Below are 20,272 nucleotides of genomic sequence, written 5' to 3' on the forward strand. Positions count from 1 at the left end.
AGGTCCGGGGTCCAAATAACTTAATGTTTGGTACGAACGCGAACTTTTCTGTTCGGGTTCGCTCAACTCTAATTATAACATGACCAAGATGCACAAATATAGTGATATTTTGTAATTGATCTAAAAATGTCTTTAGATTGCTGGATCTCATAGTTGCATATTTTTTATGTACGTGATAGACTACTTGTGTATTATATTACTGTTGGTTACACATAATGATGTGTGGGGACATATAATGTAACTTGGTTGTTCTTTTGTAGTATATTGTCCTGATAAATGTTGCGTGTTGACGTGATTGTGCCACATTTTTTGGGAAAGTTACAGCCTCTTCATGTCACAAGAGAAATGATCATGTGACTCTGGATGGATTATAATGGAAAGCAATTCCGGGACACAGATCACCAGTTTATAATTGGACAGGGGGAAATCTATGCACCTTGAGGAAAACCACTGGTCTTATTGTTTGTATGAATACATGTGCTGGCCAGTGGTAAGAAGGACATTCTGTGTCCTTTTATCTACGGCTTACTTGGATTTAGTTATGATGGCGGGGGGGAGGGGGGGGTGTGTGTGTGTGTATATATACACTGCGTGCAGAATTATTAGGCAAATGAGTATTTTGACCACATCATCCTCTTTATGCATGTTGTCTTACTCCAAGCTGTATAGGCTCGAAAGCCTACTACCAATTAAGCATATTAGGTGATGTGCATCTCTGTAATGAGAAGGGGTGTGGTCTAATGACATCAACACCCTATATCAGGTGTGCATAATTATTAGGCAACCTCCTTTCCTTTGGCAAAATGGGTCAAAAGAAGGACTTGACAGGCTCAGAAAAGTCAAAAATAGTGAGATATCTTGCAGAGGGATGCAGCACTCTTAAAATTGCAAAGCTTCTGAAGCGTGATCATCGAACAATCAAGCGTTTCATTCAAAATAGTCAACAGGGTCGCAAGAAGCGTGTGGAGAAACAAAGGCGCAAAATAACTGCCCATGAACTGAGAAAAGTCAAGCGTGCAGCTGCCAAGATGCCACTTGCCACCAGTTTGGCCATATTTCAGAGCTGCAACATCACTGGAGTGCCCAAAAGCACAAGGTGTGCAATACTCAGAGACATGGCCAAGGTAAGAAAGGCTGAAAGACGACCACAACTGAACAAGACACACAAGCTGAAACGTCAAGACTGGGCCAAGAAATATCTCAAGACTGATTTTTCTAAGGTTTTATGGACTGATGAAATGAGAGTGAGTCTTGATGGGCCAGATGGATGGATTGGTAAAGGGCAGAGAGCTCCAGTCCGACTCAGACGCCAGCAAGGTGGAGGTGGACTACTGGTTTGGGCTGGTATCATCAAAGATGAGCTTGTGGGGCCTTTTCGGGTTGAGGATGGAGTCAAGCTCAACTCCCAGTCCTACTGCCAGTTTCTGGAAGACACCTTCTTCAAGCAGTGGTACAGGAAGAAGTCTGCATCCTTCAAGAAAAACATGATTTTCATGCAGGACAATGCTCCATCACACGCATCCAAGTACTCCACAGCGTGGCTGGCAAGAAAGGGTATAAAAGAAGAAAATCTAATGACATGGCCTCCTTGTTCACCTGATCTGAACCCCATTGAGAACCTGTGGTCCATCATCAAATGTGAGATTTACAAGGAGGGAAAACAGTACACCTCTCTGAACAGTGTCTGGGAGGCTGTGGTTGCTGCTGCACGCAATGTTGATGGTGAACAGATCAAAACACTGACAGAATCCATGGATGGCAGGCTTTTGAGTGTCCTTGCAAAGAAAGGTGGCTATATTGGTCACTGATTTGTTTTTGTTATGTTTTTGAATGTCAGAAATGCATATTTGTGAATGTTGAGATGTTATATTGGTTTCACTGGTAAAAATAAATAATTGAAATGGGTATATATTTGTTTTTTGTTAAGTTGCCTAACAATTATGCACAGTAATAGTCACCTGCACACACAGATACCCCCCTAAAATAGCTATAACTAAAAACAAACTAAAAACTACTTCCAAAAATATTCAGCTTTGATATTAATGAGTTTTTTGGGTTCATTGAGAACATGGTTGTTGTTCAATAATAAAATTAATCCTCAAAAATACAACTTGCCTAATAATTCTGCACTCCCTGTATATATATCTATATATAATCTGGCATTCTGCCCAAGAATTAATTTGATACCTTAATCAGACCATCAAAATATACATAAACCAAAAAGATAACCACTGAAACCACTGATAAGTATAACAGACCTGTGTCTGTTCAACACAGAAAAAATGATCTAGGCATACTAATCTAACAAAACCAACAAGGCACTAGAAAATACAGGGAAATCAAATGAAGATCATAAGAACATAGATAAATGAAAGTGTGAGCGAATGTAGATCATAGAAATAAGTACACAGGAGAATGAGTGAAAAGTGGAAACAAAAGATAAGAAAGAAAAAACATAAACACAAAAGAGTAGAACAGTTGAGAAGAATATGTGATAAGTGAAATAAATACACATAATTGTCAGTGAAAAAACAAAACCCGAAGTGAGGTGAACCAAATTTCATATAATCTATACACCATATTATCATAACAACAACAAAAAAATCTGGAGGAGGGACTTGGTTTAATGCTATGAATTTAAGTGTAAGCAGTCTGTCCTGAAATTCCCAAAAATATTTGGCTACTGGCTTATCAGTTTTTCCGTTCCGTCATAATGCTAGACCTGTAACACTGTATGCAATCCTGTAACTCAATAGCTCCACCTTTTTCGTCAGGAAGAATAATAACATTGTCCTCATTTCTAAGATCTTGCAGTTCTGCTTTTTCCGCTTGGGTTAAGTTGTATAATACCAATGCTTGATTGGAGAGAATGTTATCCACATCCGATTTGATTGAGTGTAGGATTTAATATAGTGATATTTATACATACACATTTTAGTTCTATTTATGTGATAAACAAGGGGCACCTCTGAGTGCGTTTTTATAGAGCCTATACCATGTAAATAGTTCTATGATGCTCCTGCTATCTCTTAAATGGGAGATTATACATACTTAGTTATGTTGTCTATGGTGTCATATGTATATTGCACATTTGATTGTAGTTTGCACTTTTAACAATTCATAAAATGAAAGATACACCAAGATATAAAGCCAAACATAAATAGAGAGATTACATAATAATAAGCTGCCCAATCATGAGAATAAAAGGAATTTTGGACAAGAAGGAGCTATCCAAGGAGATGGTGTGTATTAGATCAGAGGGGTATGCACACATTTAGGATGGCACTCCTTTTTGGAGAGAGGTCAGAAGAAATCCTTCAGGGGCAAAAAGGAGTCAATTACGGAGAGGGGAAATTTGGAGATGAGAAATGATATGCTTCATATGAAAATGAGCATAAGAGCCAAGGGATATTTGGAAGGGAATAGAGCAGATCACAAGCAGCCAACAAAAAAAGTGCCAGATTAGACAACCAGGCTTTGTTATCAATATATCTAAAACCTTAGGAGATATTGATCCTAAATCATGGATTACAGTTTTCTCCTACTCAATCTCACAACTATTTCTCCCTATTTATTGATATACATAAATTAGAAGATTACCGTTGCATAGCTAAAAGGAAAGAAGGAAGGAGGAAATTGGGGAAATTGTGAGTGTATATTTGGACTGATTTTCCACCACAAAATGTGGAGTATAAAGGGGGAGAATGGAAATGATAATGTTATAATGATAGAATTAAATAAAGTTGCTCATTTTGATTTAAACCAGTTTTGACTTCTTTTCTAGTTCAGAATAAGGTGAATTTATTAAGGTTTATAGTGATTTGGTTTTAAAAGATATACAAAATAATATGTGAAAAAGGAGCAAGATATGATTCTAATTTAATTCATAAGGAGAGGATAGCCCATTCAGAAGAAGGGGCTATTGTTATTTAAAATAGACATTAATATATATGCAAAAGGCATACAGATTATTGGGAGATAATGAGGCATATATTAAACTCCTAGAATGTCGACTCTAAAGTATTTAGAGGAATTTAAACAGTTGTCGGATAGGGTCAGAGAGAAAGGAATCTTAAACAGGAAATAATATATGTTTCTATATCAGAATAATATATTTTATAAATACTTTTACCATGTGTCAAAGATGCATAAAAATGTTCCAAATCCACCTGAATGTCCAATTATATCAGGTATCAATGCTTTAACTAGTAATGTCTTTGCATTTGTAAATTATTATTTGCAACCATTGGTGACAAGTCTAGTTTCTTACTTTAGGGATTCTGCACACTACAAATTTAAGTCCAAATATTGAATGGTTCTCAGATTGTATCTTGGTGAGCTTGGATGTTCTAGCTCTCAATACTAATTGTTACAAATTGCTATTTGTAACTGGCCCTTTAAATGAGAAATTGCCCTGCTTCCCCGGATTGTGGAGAAGCATGTTTGCCAGTCTCCTGCCTCATGACTATGGCCCCTGCAAGATTGTGCCCCTGAAAATGTATTAACTTTTATTGGGTGTGTATGGCCCTTTAAGAACCGTCTGGGGACATATTGTGACTTTGCTGAACAATACCCCTTTAAGACTATGTCCCCAGACCTGTAAAATAACTTGCCCCTGGCTCTCTCCCACTTGGTTCAGTAAATAGGGCTTACTGAACCAAGTACCACACAGGCGGACCACTCAGAAGTGGAAGTGTGCAGGCAATTTACCTCCCAGGCTGTGAGGTTACTGCAGGTTAATTGCCGTGCGCTGGGTGGCCGCCATTCGGCAGCCGAACACGTGGTGGCGGCCATTTTAGTCATTCAAATGCGGTCAGCGGTGTATGCTAAAGATTCTGTGGAACTAAAATCGGCTACACATTTTGCCGAACACCGCTGACCCTTACCTTCTCCCATACTGAACTTGCAGCTCCAGAGACTAAGTCCCGTTCGAAATGGGACTTAGTCGTTTTTCCGCATGAAATTGACCGGCCGCACAGCCCAAATCTATGGAACTGTTTTGGGCAGGAAATTGTGCTTACGGTCGGTCATAAAGGGACTTCCAGCTAACTTTTGATCCACTGGAGGGATTTGGCTGATTTTTGGAAGTGTTTATGTTTGATGTATGCTGAGTCTGAATATGCTTTTATTGAAATTGAATGTATGGTTTTAAATTTACAGTGTGTATGTGAAAACTGTATTTTTATTGTATGTAATAATTGGTTTAACTGTTTATCTGAGGGGAGGGAACCTGTGGGCTGTACTATGCTGTTATTGGTTAATTTCATCCTCCCCCTGGGAGTGTCCTGTGTGTACCTTATCATATAAAAAGCAGGCTGGGTGTTCCAGTCCTCAGACCTCTTCTGACCCTCAATACGTAGCCTTGTCTCGTTATTGGAGGGAACTGCTATATCACACTGGGGATTGCTATGCTCTGCATATTCCCCTGAGCTCTTAATCACTTAGCTCTTTTAAGAGCTTGTTCCGGATACGCTCTCCAGGAGGAGAGATCTTCCCCACACGGTCCTGAATGCTGAAGGTTCATTCCAGGGTGGAAGGAAGACGGCGCGGCTCCAGTTAAGCTACGGCGGTTGTGGAGCCTGCGGTGGTTGTGGTGTCGTCTGCAGTGCTTGGAGTCCTCTGAGAGCGCTAGGAGCATCCATCAACGGAGGGTACTCGGTCGGGGTACACGGAGCTATTCCCCATCAGATAGGAATTATTTAAAGGGACTCTCCAGGCAGCAGTTTTTACTCACCTGGTTCCAGCACTGGGAGCCTCGTGAAGCCGCGCCCCCTATTTCGTCAAAATGGCTAAATAGGCGGGCGCGAGCAGGGAGCAATCAGAGGCTTCCATTTGAAAGCGTCATTGCTCCCTTGTGCGCATGCGCGGCTTCGCAGCACATGCGCACATACTTCAGAGGGCGGCATTCATGCCGCCCTCTGAAGTCCGGAGCGCACTAACGCGCATGCGACAGGGAGCAATGACAGCTCAGCTTGCGATCTTTGCCCGCCCCCCTCCTCTGCTGACAGGCTGGAGAGAGAAGGCGCGCACACAGTGCCTTCTCTCTCCTGCACACGTCAGACGTATTTTAATACGTCTGACGTGTACAGGACCTTTTTAGGGCCCTGCATGATAGGAAGTCCCTCTAGTGGCCGTCTGAGTGACAGCCACTGGAGGTATTCCTATCAATCAATGTAAACACTGTATTTTCTCTGAAAATACAGTGTTTACATTAGATTGCCTGCAGGGAGCCATAGATCTCACCTGAACAAATACATTAAGCTGTAGTTGTTCAGGTGTCTATAGTGTCCCTTTAAATAGTAAACAACCAAAGTTCTTGCAGGACTGTGTCAGCTTCATACTGAAGAATAATAATGTTTTATTTAAGAATCAGTTTTATTTGCAGATCACTGGGATTGATTCAGGTATGAAGCTGAATCCACTCTATGCCAACTTTACTTTGAGGTGTTGGGATATATTAGTAATAACCTTTTTTTTTAAGTTGTATACGAGATTTATCAAACAATATCTTTTTAGTGTTGCGAGGGAGTCAGAAAGAACTTTTAGAATTTGTCACCCAAGTTCCCCACAATGACATGGATTTAAGCTTTATACGGGAATCTCATAAAGATAGGATTGTATTTCTTTATCTTACTATCATGGAAAATCAGTTAATCGTGATGGGATTTTAGACACCCTAAATGTATCAAACATATTCCTAGAAGTCAGTTTATGAGGCTAAATTGAAATTTCAGGCATCCAAAAGAATTGGAACAAGACTTCAATGTATGAACTTCAAGATTTGTTCAAAAACATTATAACTTTTAAAGTTTACAGACTACACAAAAGGAGCTTATGGATATGGATAGGTGTCAGAATCAGTCAAAGGACCCTCAGCAATCCTAATACGGCAAATAATGAGAGACAGAACAGTCGTATTACCAGACCTCAGAATAGCTGGGCTTAATGTAAAGCAAGAACCAGGAAATAACAGGACTAAACTAGACAAATAGTCCAGGCCAGAGAGGAACACAAAAATGAGAAAATAACTATGTACTGGACAACAAATACAGGCTGGTACAGGAAGAGCAAACATAGTCAATCAGGCAAAGGTCAGAAAGTGGGAAACAGGTGTTTGAGGTTCCACCAGAGATAGACTTCCTGTCAATGGGGCCCTGTTAATCCAGAAAAAAATGTAAATTAAAATTCAAATCAGAGCAAAATGATGATGATAAATTACATATTTTTGTAACCTCAAACAATAGAGCAGTTTCTCAAATCAAAATGGCCCAGCATAGCAAAGGATAAACTAATGTGAGTGGACCGAAGGTAGTTGTCAGGGGAAAAACTAGAATTAATATAGTGGTAGTATGTTATGTGATAACATTTTAATAAAAAAAGGGAATTTTATCTTTTATTATAGGGAATTATTCAATATGGTAGAAAATGTTGCTACACTTATTCTTTAATGCAGTCATACTAAACTAAATCTAATCCCACTGAGTGTGATAGAGATTTTGAAATAAATATGTTTATTAACTGCAATTTCATGTATGTTCTTTATTGTTTAGAATACCCTTGCAGTAAGCAATATGTGTGCCAGACATGTAGAAAACTAAAAGAATGAGCCATGGTCCATGCACTTAAAGCAAACCCAAAGTTAGTAGATTTATAGGAGCAAAAGTCAGCAACATTTTGACTCCACCAGGGTCTTCATATCTGTTAAGTGAGGCTTGGCCAGCCTCAGGCGGTGTTGCGCCCTGGAAAACATGAGAGTGAGATATCCTTTATATTAATGATGCAAAAAATTTAAAACTTAAATAAGTGAATATGTTACAAATAAACATACTAATCTTTGGAGTATCAGTGAAGGATATTGTTGGAGTTGCACCAACAATATGGGTTAGTGACAGATTTAGAATACTTGGAGAGAATCCTATGGGATTTTTAAACTGGGTACACTATATAATGGAGGCTTGAACAAGGATTTAGATTTCACAGCTTTTAATTAATTAGATAATTAATAGGTAATAGTGGTCGCTTAAATATTTATATGTACCATATATATACACATTTTAGTAATTATTATTTAAAACATCAATTTTGGTAATATATTTTGTATAATATTTATTTAAAAGTAATGCGTAATATGTGCTTCTTTATTTTTAAATAGGGTAGGTTACCTTAAATTCTTAAAATTGTCTAAAATACGGATGGATACTAAAGTATTAATAATAAAAATATATATTTTTTATGCATTAGATTTATGGTGTAATAGAATGAACTTAAGGTGAATATAATAATAGATTTAAAAGGTCTGGTAAAATAGAAGGTATATGGTTACAAGAGAGACATGCGTCCATGAAGTTCAGCCTTTCTCACATCTATTTTGGCTGTTGATCCAAAATATGGCAAAGAAAAACAGTTTGAAGCTCTTTCCAATTTTGCAACAAACTAGGCAAACATTCCTTCTCCAAGAATGGTAGTCGGATCTTTCCTTGGATCCAGAAGCTGTTAGCCCACATATTACAAATTATATCCCAGAATATTACGTTGTTGCAAGTATTCATCCAGTTGAAGTTTAAACATCTGTACAGATTCTGATAAAAACCACCTCTTCAGGCTGAGAATTCCACATCCTTATTGTTCTTAATTTTATAAAGTATAAATTTGATGGCATGCACTTTTTAGTGAGTAATATTAATAAGTATTTTATTATTATTATTAATATCATTATTATTTATATTATTACACAGAGTTTGTTTTAAAAGGGGAATTATTTACTAAGTGGTTTGGGGATTTCAAATCTGAATGATTTGTTATTCTTCCTGATGAAGTGAGTGCAGATTCATAAAACACGTTGGAGGAGTTAAGCAATCACTATAGGGTTTCTTTAGAGCGACTAGGACTTTGTAATCAAGGTGCTGGAACCGGCTTTGGCATACAGCTGGCACATGAGAAATAATCATAAATTATAAAGCTAAAGAGACACTATAGTTACCAAAACAACTTTAGCTTATTGAAGCAGTTTTGGTGTATGGGTCATGTCCCTGTATTCTCACTGCTCAATTCTCTGTCATTTTGGAATTACATTTTGCTGGATAAAAGAGGATTGCATACCCTAGGAGACTGCATCACAGTGCTGAACTGAGTTTTATAGATTGACTATTAATTGTTTAAAACTATATATTGATCAATCTATTTAATTTGTATTTAATTTTTATGTTGGGATAATGTTTTTGTCGTGTATATTTTTAGATTTCAGATAGGCAATACATAACAATATAGATTAGAGGTCACTTATCTATTCTGTACAATCTATTATGTACTACAGAGAAAAAGGAATAATCCCTAGTAGTGGGATATAGGACTCTCATACAGACCATGCTCAAAAAGTAGGCATCAAAATTGTATGCCAAGAAAATTGCTTTTCGCAGTAAGATGGGACAAACCTTCATTTGGAATATCCACTACACGATCTAAAACATAACTAAAATCCCCACACAATCTCCTTTATATCTTTGTAGCAATTGAAGACATTTGCTAGTAGATTGGATTTGGTTCACATTTGGTGCATAAACATTCATAATTGTAACCCAAAGCATGTTGATGGTACCCACCAGAAATAAGATTCTACCTTCAAATTTGCATATCGAGATGGCAATGAAAATGCCCAATCTTTGTGAATGAAAATTGAAACTCCTTTAGATTTAGTTGTTGCCAGTTATTTACTGGATTTCAAAGAGGGCATTTTATCAGAGCAGAAGTATGTCTCTTGGAAACACGTTAGTGCAGCTTGTGATTTATGTAGGTCTGTAAATGCAATATTGTATTTGTAAGGGGTATTAAAAGAACACTATAGCATTAGGAATATAAATGTCCATTCCTAATGCCATAGTTCTCTTGTGGCCTTTTAGGTGGCTGACCCCCACCCGCAAAGAGAGAAAAAAAAGTTGTTTTACTTACCTTTTCTCCCTTCCAGCGCTATCTTATATAAACTAGCCATTTATGGGTAAATATAGATTTAAGTACTAAATAGAAGTAAACCATTGGGGTGTAAAACTAACAAGCTTTCATGCCAGTATTGAAGGCTCCAAATAGGGGGTAAGGGAGTACTGATCTAACATTAGGTGTGGGTAAGCTTATATACTATACAAACATGAGAGTCCAGACTTGACTCTTCCCTGGACAGTGACCATGAGGAAACATAACATTACTTACAAATTAAAGAAAGAATATCAAACACAACTTATGTACTTCAGAAAGTTTACTGTTATCCAGTTGCCGAACAATGAAGATGCCAACACACACAAGGAACATGCATTGGTGGTGGACACCAACAGAGCAGAATGCAAATCCCAGAACATATGAAAATGTAACACCAGCCATACAAAAATGTGACTGGCTAGCAGATTTGTGGGAGACACTAATGCCCATAATAATAAGAGCCACTACTTCCAGGGCCATATACTATTGGAAGGATCAGCGCAATGCCCCTGCCCTACAATAGCTCCTGTTTTTGTCTTGATAAATAAAAGCCAAAGTTTTTGTCTCAAGATCTAGTATGATACAAGATTCAGGTAATTTGGAAAAGGAGGATGGGATGGTGGTTATTTCTAATAACCTCCTTAGAAGTGATGGTGTTTGAAAAATGGTCTGAGTGAACAAAGGTCTGATACGTGGTGCAATGAACACTTCAATACGTTTACAAACTCTTTACTATGGATGTCTGATTTGTAGAAAGACAAACACAAGTTATAAATAAATTGTTTTACTGTGCTTGGAGCAATGATCGTACAGACACACAAAAAAACTAATAAATTATTTCTATATTATTCTGTTACCTGCAGATTAGATAATACAAATACAATCTAAAGAATGTATAGCCTTCTATATTTTTTAATGTGTTTCTAACACAAAACTTTAAAATAACAGGCTATTTTCTCAGAGCTTCATGCTTTTTTCATCACCTCGAGGCACCAAGGAATTTCGTTAATAACTGTAAATCCTTTCAGTCTTTGGGAAGCACAAGTGCTGATGTGATTGACAGGGTAATAAAAGTGTTAATGAGACAGACCAGCAAACTCCTAGATCAATAGCTGCCAATGAAACAAAAACAATGCTTGTTCCTACCTATATTTTGTGTGTGTGTGTCTGCTCTACAGTGTTTGTACAAAAACAATGTATTGTAGCCAGACCATGCTATTTTAATAACGACTGCATATGCATCCCAAGAAGCATTATATTTAAAAACACAGGACTGGATCAAATACTTTGTGGGCCTAGAGATGAATGTTTTGAGTGGCTAATTATGGAGTTTTACTATTGAGAAAATAAATAAATTCTAAATTGGTATTTCTATTAAATAAATCATTATATCCCTTACCCTTCTCTTTCTATTCAGTCAGCTGTCCCTGTAACCACTTCTCCATCCTTGGACAACCACTTCCACTATCTACGTCTCTCCTTGCTCCCCAGTTACCCATATCATCCATCACAACTCTACCAGCACAGTTATTCAAATATGATGTCCTTTTCACTTCCCATATAACATGTACCTCTTCTTCATTCTCATTCAGTCAATAGGAATGCCACACAAGATCTCTTGTCAAGAGCCTTTCACTCAGTCCTATGTCAGCCATATTTAATTTATCCATATCACTGTAACCAGGGTGTTGCATTCCTATCAACTGAAGTTTTGCTGTCCAGTCACTGGAAAAGGTTCCATCCACTATGTCCCCACCACCTGTGTCCCCAGTCTCCACCTATGGGCGTCAGGTTGTGGGCCCTAATTAATTATAAAATAGAGGGAAGGAGATGCAATGTACTCCCCCTCAAATAATAGCATGCCACCCCCAATAGTAATAAATTACCCTGCCAAATCCCCCTCAACCTTATAATAGTGAAGGGGGCAATTAAACGAATACCTGTGAAAAAATATTTTCTTACAATCAAAAAGTACGTCATGGCAGTCGGACAGATGGTAATTTCAAAGGCATCTCAAAAAAATAAAAATACCATGAATAAAAATCAAAACTGGATCTCATTAAAAAGTAATCCATCTTTATGCATGGAGGGCTCACTACAGAGTGAGAGCTGATAGAACTTATAAAGGCTTTCCCAGGCTATGTAAGCTATCTCTAGCCACCTGGGAGACATGCGATTTTGGGGGAGTTGGACAATGGCTTGTTTTATAATAATTATTTTATAATTAATTATTGCCCCACCTGCTGCCAACTAGGTCCTGACCCGTAAATAGAATCCACCACCCAATGACCTATGTCCTCCCACCCCATAATTTCAAAGGGGGGCTTGTATCTTACACTTGTTACACTGTAGACATAGTCACTCTCCACCACCCCTGGTTTAACATTATATATTGGTGAGCGATGTCACAGTTTGTCATTAATGGAACTAATTCTCTTTTCTTTTGCTGTTCTCTTACCGGTAAATTCTACTTTGCCCAAAACAGCTACAGTGTGACATGACTTTTTAATACTTAGTGGGTTGTTTCCATGACATTCTATAGGACACTGTTGTGGCCATAAAAACTGAGCATAACTCATGACTTAGTTGGTCTGGACATGTTTTTGTTCTGTTTTCTTTCCTTTGTTATACTATTAAACTTAAAAAATGTGAAGGTCAAATGTTTCAAAACTGTTGTAATCTGTCTGACTTAGTAATACAATTGTAACTTGCATTCACAAGAAAAAAAAGGAAATGTGTGAATGTGTGACTGTCGGTGTGCATGTCCTGCATGCATTATTGCAAGTCTATATCTGTGTATTAGGTGATTTTGTGCACCTATGATTGTGACTATAGGCACAAGCGACTCTCTAATTAGGCATCGCTTAGTGGCTCTAACCAGAGGTTTCTTGCAGGTGTTTCCAGCAGCAGATGAGGTGGTGGTGCATGCCTATCAGTACCCAGGGACCCAGTGTGTGTGAGCGTGGGGTAGTGGCAAAATCCACTGTTGCCTCTGCAGCCAAAAATCCTTGCACTGGTCCTGGGTGCCATGACACTTCTGGCACCATAGCCACTATTGTGTGTTGTAGTGATTATGATGTATGGAGTGTTCCTTTAAAGTAAGCATGTCAAACTCGTGGCCCAGGGGCCACATGCAGCCCACAAGGACCATTTTGTGGCCCAGCGAGCCACGAGTACATGCCTAATGTTCCAAGCAGAGTAGGCACCTGCTCTCCCCACATTGCAGGTGCCTACTCTGCTCATTTACCCAGCCGGGGGAGAGGTCTCTGGCGGTAGCCAGGGAGCTCAGTGTTTCTGCTCCTCACTGCTCCCTTACGCGCGCCATATGAAGTGAAGCCGGGCGCCGGAATATGACGTCATATTCCGGCATCACTAAACCGTGCGAGGGAGCAGTGAGGAGCAGAAAGTAGGACCCCAGGGAGATGCCCCACATCTGCTCCAGAAGGTAAGGAGCAATAAAGAAAAGAATGTGTGTGTGTGTCTGTCTGTCTGTCAGCGAGTGTGTGTGTGTGTGTGTCTGTCAGCAAGTATGTGTGTCTGTCAGTGAGTGTGTGTCAGCAAGTATGTGTGTGTGTGTGCGTGTGTGTGTGCCTGTGTGTCTGTCTGTGAGTATGGATGTGTGTGTCAGTGTGTGAGTATGTGTGTGTGTCTGTCACTGAGTCTGTGTGTGTCTGTCAGTGGGTATGTGTGTGTCTGTCAGTGGGTATGTGTGTGTCTGTCAGTGGGTATGTGTGTGTGTTTCTGTCTGTCAGTGAATATGTGTGTTTTTTTTAGCGGGAGGATCAGATTTGGCACAGGGTGGTAGAGGGCCACGCTGTGATTTAGTAGAGGGGGGGGGCTGGGATTTAGTAGAGGGGGGTGCTGTGGTTTATTTTACACTGTACTTTTTAAAATAAACCTACATTTCTATGAAAATTTAAGTTTTTGTTTTTTTTATGCCGCCCACATAAACTTAAACCTTGTTTACGTGGCCCGTACTAGACATTCTTGTTTTAATTTCATGCCTGACAATTGATTTCAATTTTCATACTGGACAATGAGTTTTATTAAGAGTCCAAATATAATTGCATATCCCAGATCTATGTCTTGAAACAAAGATCTCCAGTAAAATTGTATTGTCACCAAAAAAGAATAGGCAAAATTTCAACCTGCAATCATTTCTTTCTCAAACTCATAATAAGAGGTCACTGAAATCAAAATAGCCATACCAAGACTTCCTTATACAAACTAAATGTAAGTGTAGCGGCAACTCAACCTATTGTCACAGTCATTAGGAAATTATCTTGTTGCACGTAAAAATTTGGTTCTGATGTCTGAAGAAGAACACAAAACTCAGAACAGTAAATAGAGCAAACTCCCAAAACGTTTTATGGTTTTTAGTGCTATATTTCAGTATGTATATTATGTGTACCAAGCAAGTATGTACTTTGAGAAAATAGAATTGTTTTAGTCAAATTAAGAATCATTGTAATATTAAACGTTAATTCTCCCGAGGTAAAGTAGATCTTTGGTATAAAGACATAAATTAAGCTTAGATGATCAAGGATATGTTGTGTAAAGCTATATACAATAATAGCTGAAATATGTATCAGGTTTTTTTTGTTTAAAAGTTATTGTAACTGCAGTATTTCTTATGTGACTACCTATTATTGCATGCTGCCCTTTACAGCATATTATCAGTATGTTCAATATAGCAATTCCAGGAATCACTCACTATTTTCTAGTGCAGGTGATGTGAAACCTGTTTTACCTCCTTGCATTTGACATTTCATAGTGTCAAGACATTTATCAATCAAAAAGGTTCATTTGAATTATTTCACGATCAAGATAAAAATCAAAGAAGCAAATGACATTTAGATTAAATTATTTCAGCAGCTGGAGTGGTTATAGCAACTTTACAGACCCAGTTAAAAAATATCAGAAATCAAAATGTATAATACCGTTACAGCGCTTGTTGTCTAAACCATTATTTTTTTTTACGAGTTGGTGTGAATTGGCATCTAAATTTTATCTACAGCAAGAGGCAGACATTATATCTTATAAGACACATGAATGATTTAAGAGTCCATTTTAGCTATATTACATATAAAGTATAAACTGTATTGGCAGCATAAGTATTGGATGCATATATTAAAAGACTTACTGAACTAAACACCATGTCTTCCTTCTCCAAGGTGGGTTCCTGTAATGGAAGCATGTCACTGGATACATGGATTCGTGTTAGCCATTTTTTTATTTGATATATTCACAATTTATTTAATCACCACACAGACATATAGCAAGATTAAGTTCATTAGTGTGCTCACTCCCACTCCAACTTCTGACCAACACACACAGTCACTGATATACACATTTACCCACAAACACTGGCACACACACACACACACAGAGTGACCCATATAAACACTATGACACATAAGTAATTACACATAAGTAATATCAAGGTCACACAGAGTGCCTGTACTCCATAGATATCAGGGTCCCAGACACATTACGTCCCATATGCGCTAAGGACGCACACTGTGGCTGTGGTTTTGCCCATGGTCCTCTGTTCGATGCCATAGAAAGAGTCTGGAAATCTGCCACAGCGAGTGGCCCCTGCTGGTGGGAGGACAGTCTTTCACACAAGCAATATCGGGATCCCACACATACTGCCTGTGCCCTGGTGATGCCTGTCCTCAACCAGTCCCCCATTTCCAGGAACCTTGACCACAGGGATGACATCATTATGTATTCCAGCTACCTTTAGCAAAAGGTGGACTTTAATGGACCAGTCTTAATGGACCAATGGCAAGGGAAGATCCCTCACATCTCCCCATCCCATCCGTCTCATATGGGCAGTGAAGCAATTCTCTAACTAATGGAAGATTACACAATTAGGCCCCAGACTGAAGCAGATAAACAGAAATGGTCAGCGCTAAATAAAAAAGGTAAAATAAGGCAGCAACCCTAAGAAGGGGATCCCTCTGAACCCTTCAAAATAACAGAGAAGAAACCAGATGGAGAAGGGCTGCGCCACAGAAAGAGGTACTAAAATATATTAAAATATGTTCCCAATGAAATACGATATACAGAATTAGAATAGTCCCTAGGTAAAATAAATAAATAAATAGATAAATAGGTAAGTCCAGCTTTGGTATCTTGGTTCTTTGTACTTGAGGGATGTGAAGGGTCTGGGTCTTCTCTGTCTCCGTGTGTGGAAAAAGAAAAGACAGAGCGACCTGATAGTGCAATATGTCTGGGCTAGATGGACAACACTTAAGAGATAAAAATATTGCACTCACATGAACAAGAGCTATGACCAGCTCTAGTGGATATCGCATACAGTGGTATAATCCCCATTTATGGGATATGATGGTCGTAGTCTTTTCACAGTAGATGATAATCTAGGTGCTCAAAGCAAAAGAGATAGTGCTCTCAGTAATATAATACAGGTAAATAAAAGTGAACAGAATATTACTTACAAGTATGGAGCAGACTTACTGCTCAGTGATGACAGCGTTAGTGGTATGATCCCCACCTACGATGTTCTTGAGAGTAAAGTAGATAACCGCTCTTCAGGTTAAAAATAAATAAATAAATAAAAAATGGCAGGAAAAAAAAAAAAACTCAGATTGAGTAAATTATTGAAATAAGGAGGTAGTAGGTTGTAATAAAACCAAAAATCCTTTATTCAATATAAAAAGTATTTGAAAGAAATATCCATAACGTGTTTCACCATATAGGCTTTATCAAATGGATTAATAACAGTCAACCTGGCAAATAGGGTTTATATAGGGGAGAGGGTAATTAAAAAGTGGCGCCAAAATTGCATCATAGGCTGTCCACCAATCAGCACACATCGAAATTTGGTACATTTAAAATTCAATAAATAATGGTGTGGGTGGATAGCAGGAGACTTGGGGACCATAGCCATCATATTTAATTTTAAAAACGAGCATTATATAACTAGTATCGGCTGTTTAAAGCCGAAGCATGTGACTAGGGTCACGTGCGCGGCTGTGTTTACCGGCCGCAAGGTCTGATGGCGAATGTAGTTTAAAGGGTAGTTTATATAGTTTTCGGCGAATACAGAGTGTTTTAGCCGAGTTTGAGTGAAGATAAGGGTGGGAAACATGTATATAAGCATAATTACTAGTAGGTAAAGGATAGAGTGGGAACATTTAATCATAAGATTAAATGAGACAGTTTAATAAGAGTATGGCGGTCATCTTAGTAGGGGAAAGTAAATGTTGTTGGCAGGGGGAGGTGGGGCACGGCGGCCATATTTAGAAGGGAACATTATAATAGTTGTATGTATATAGTATAAATATATTTAAAGGGGAACATCATGATAGTATTAATTGCACTTGATATACAATTTAAGTGTTAATTAAGAACCATAATAGATTTAAAGAAATATAAGTACTGTATGATAAAACAGACAAATTAGAGTAAATAAAATATCGAGCACCAAACAAACCAATATCGTCATCTAACTATTACAATAGACCAAGCCCAAATGGGAAACACTACTCACCCAAACCACAAAGATCACGCTTCACGCACAAAAAAATGAAGAATACTTAAATCAACCCAAATCACCTGTCACATTTAATCACCAAAACCGATACCAATTACTATCACTAGACTCTGAAATTGATAATGACGCACATTTTTTAGAAATCCGAACCTATCCCAACACATATGCACAAACACCATACCCACCAAGAGCCAAAAAGAGAATTTTAAATCAAAGTATAGAGGAAGACGAAGTGGCAGAAAAACACAAGAAAGAAAGATCAGAAATATCATAACTGTACCAAATGAAAAAGAATGTGGAATTTTTAAACTGTCACAAATTTTTTTAACCATCTCACAAATATCTGTTCTTAATAAGGGTCTTAAATTTGCCCCCACAAACACTTTTAAACCATTTGAAGCATTCCTGGACGTTAACAAATTTGTACGTAAGGCCACCTTGAAAAGATTTTTTGCTGAAAAAAATGACCCAAGCAACCCCTCTACCTCACTCTCAAACACACTTTTAAATGATACGAATAGCCTTACCAACCCATCTATCTCATTTTCAAATACACCCCAAAATGAGACAAACATTATTAGCACAAACCTAAAAGTAAAAAAAAATCTAAATTGTATCCCTCTCATTACAAATCAGCCCCATTAATAATGTTCGAAAAATCCGTCTTAAAGGACTTTGAAAAAATTTACAATAAATTTACTCCCCACAACTTAACACAACAAGAAAGGACTGCACTTAAACAATTAAAAGATGACAAAAATATAGTTATCAAACCAGCAGACAAAGATGGTCATACTATCCAGTGAAGCCTATATAGAAGAGGCCCTTAGACAACTGACCGACTGTAATGTGTATGAGAAATTACCATCTGACCCCACATTCAATATTCACCAAATTTTAACTACCGTATTTATCGGCGTATAACACGCGCCGGCGTATAACACGCACCTCATTTTCAGAAGGAAATTCCAGGAAATTTCCACCCCTCCCATAGTGTTCCCCCCCCTTTCCATAGTATTCTCCCCCCCCTCCCATAGTATTCTCCCCCCCCTCCCATAGTATTCTCCCCCCCCATAGTATTCTTCCCCCCTCCCATAGTATTCTCCCCCCCCATAGTATTCTCCCCCCTCCCATAGTATTCTCCCCCCCATAGTATTCTCCCCCCTCCCATAGTGTTCCCCCCTCATCCCATAGTGTTCCCCCCCTTCCATAGTATTCTCCCCCCCCTTCCATAGTATTCTCCCCCCCCCCATAGTATTCTCCACCCCCATAGTGTGTCCCCCCTCCCATAGTGTCCCCCCCATAGTGTCTCCCCCCCTCCCATAGTGTCCCCTAGTGCACTTTCCCTCTGTCCCATATTTACTTACCTGTCTTGAAGCGTGGGCCGGCTTCACAGCGCGCACCGCGGTACTGGAACTTAAATTTCAGGTTCCGGTTTCCGGCGGGACTGAAAGGAAGTGTGCACACTATTGTGTGCACACTTCCTTTCAGTCCCGCCGGCACTGGAACTTAAATTTCAGGTTCCGGTTTCCGGCGGGACTGAAAGGAAGTGTGCACACAATAGTGTGCACACTTCCTTTCAGTCCCGCCGGAAACCGGAACCTGAAATTAAAGTTCCAGTACCGCGGTGCGCGCTGTGAAGCCGGCCCACGCTTCAAGACAGGTAAGTAAATGTGGAATATCGGCGTATAACACGCACCCATGATTTTCTCCCTATTTTCAGGGAGAAAAAGTGCGTGTTATACGCCGATAAATACGGTATATTTTTAAACAAAGGCTTTGAGTCACAAATTTTAAACAAACAGGAGTTTAATTACTTAAATATAAAATACCCAAAAATCCCTGTTATCTATTTTTTAACCAAAATCCATAAAAATGAAACAAAACCCCCAGGTAGACCAATTGTATCAGGGATTGACTCTCTCCTGTGTAACCTATCCCAATACATTGACATCCTTCTACAACCATCAGTAAGATTAATGAGATCACATTTAAAAGATTCAATGTCACTCTTAAAATGTATATGTAATTTTAATTGGAACCCAAACCTTATTTTATTTACATGTGACGTTCAATCATTATATACAATTATTCCCTATGACATAGGTTGCGAAGCTGTTAAAAATACCCTTAAGACTGAAGCACGAATACCTGACATCCAAATAGATTTTATTCTAGAAGGCATATTATACTATTATAATATTATACTAACAAACAACTATTTTTATTTATTTATTATTGCAATTTATATAGCGCCAACAGATTCCGTAGCGCTTTACAATATTATGAGAAGGGATTTAACTATAGATAGGACAATTACAAATAACCAAAGAAAAGAAAATGTTACTTGCGCTTTTTCCTTAATCCCTATGTATATTTAGACAAATGGAGGTCATTTAGTTGCTCCAATGGCCATTGGAGGGATGCCCGCCTGCCAACGTCAAGGCAGACCCCCCCTAAGCGGGTCCTAACACTGACCCTTCAGCCTGCTTCCTTGAGCTTCTGGCAAAGATATCTCTAATGAGACAGAAATGGGTATTTTTTATATACACCCCTTTACTTATTAACCCTTAATAGGGAACACATGGGATGGGTAGCAGCATTGTAACCAGGCTGTGTGATACAAAGTAAATACAAATACAAAAAGGGAAGTCCTGCGCTTAAGCAGCAAGGACTACAACACACATCAGCCCCAATATATAGTAAAAACCAAAGAAAAGAAAATGTTACTTGCGCTTTTTCCTTAATCCCTATGTATATTTAGACAAATGGAGGTCATTTAGT

The sequence above is a fragment of the Pelobates fuscus genome, chromosome 6 (assembly GCF_036172605.1).
Source record: "Pelobates fuscus isolate aPelFus1 chromosome 6, aPelFus1.pri, whole genome shotgun sequence".
Taxonomy (NCBI): domain Eukaryota; kingdom Metazoa; phylum Chordata; class Amphibia; order Anura; family Pelobatidae; genus Pelobates; species Pelobates fuscus.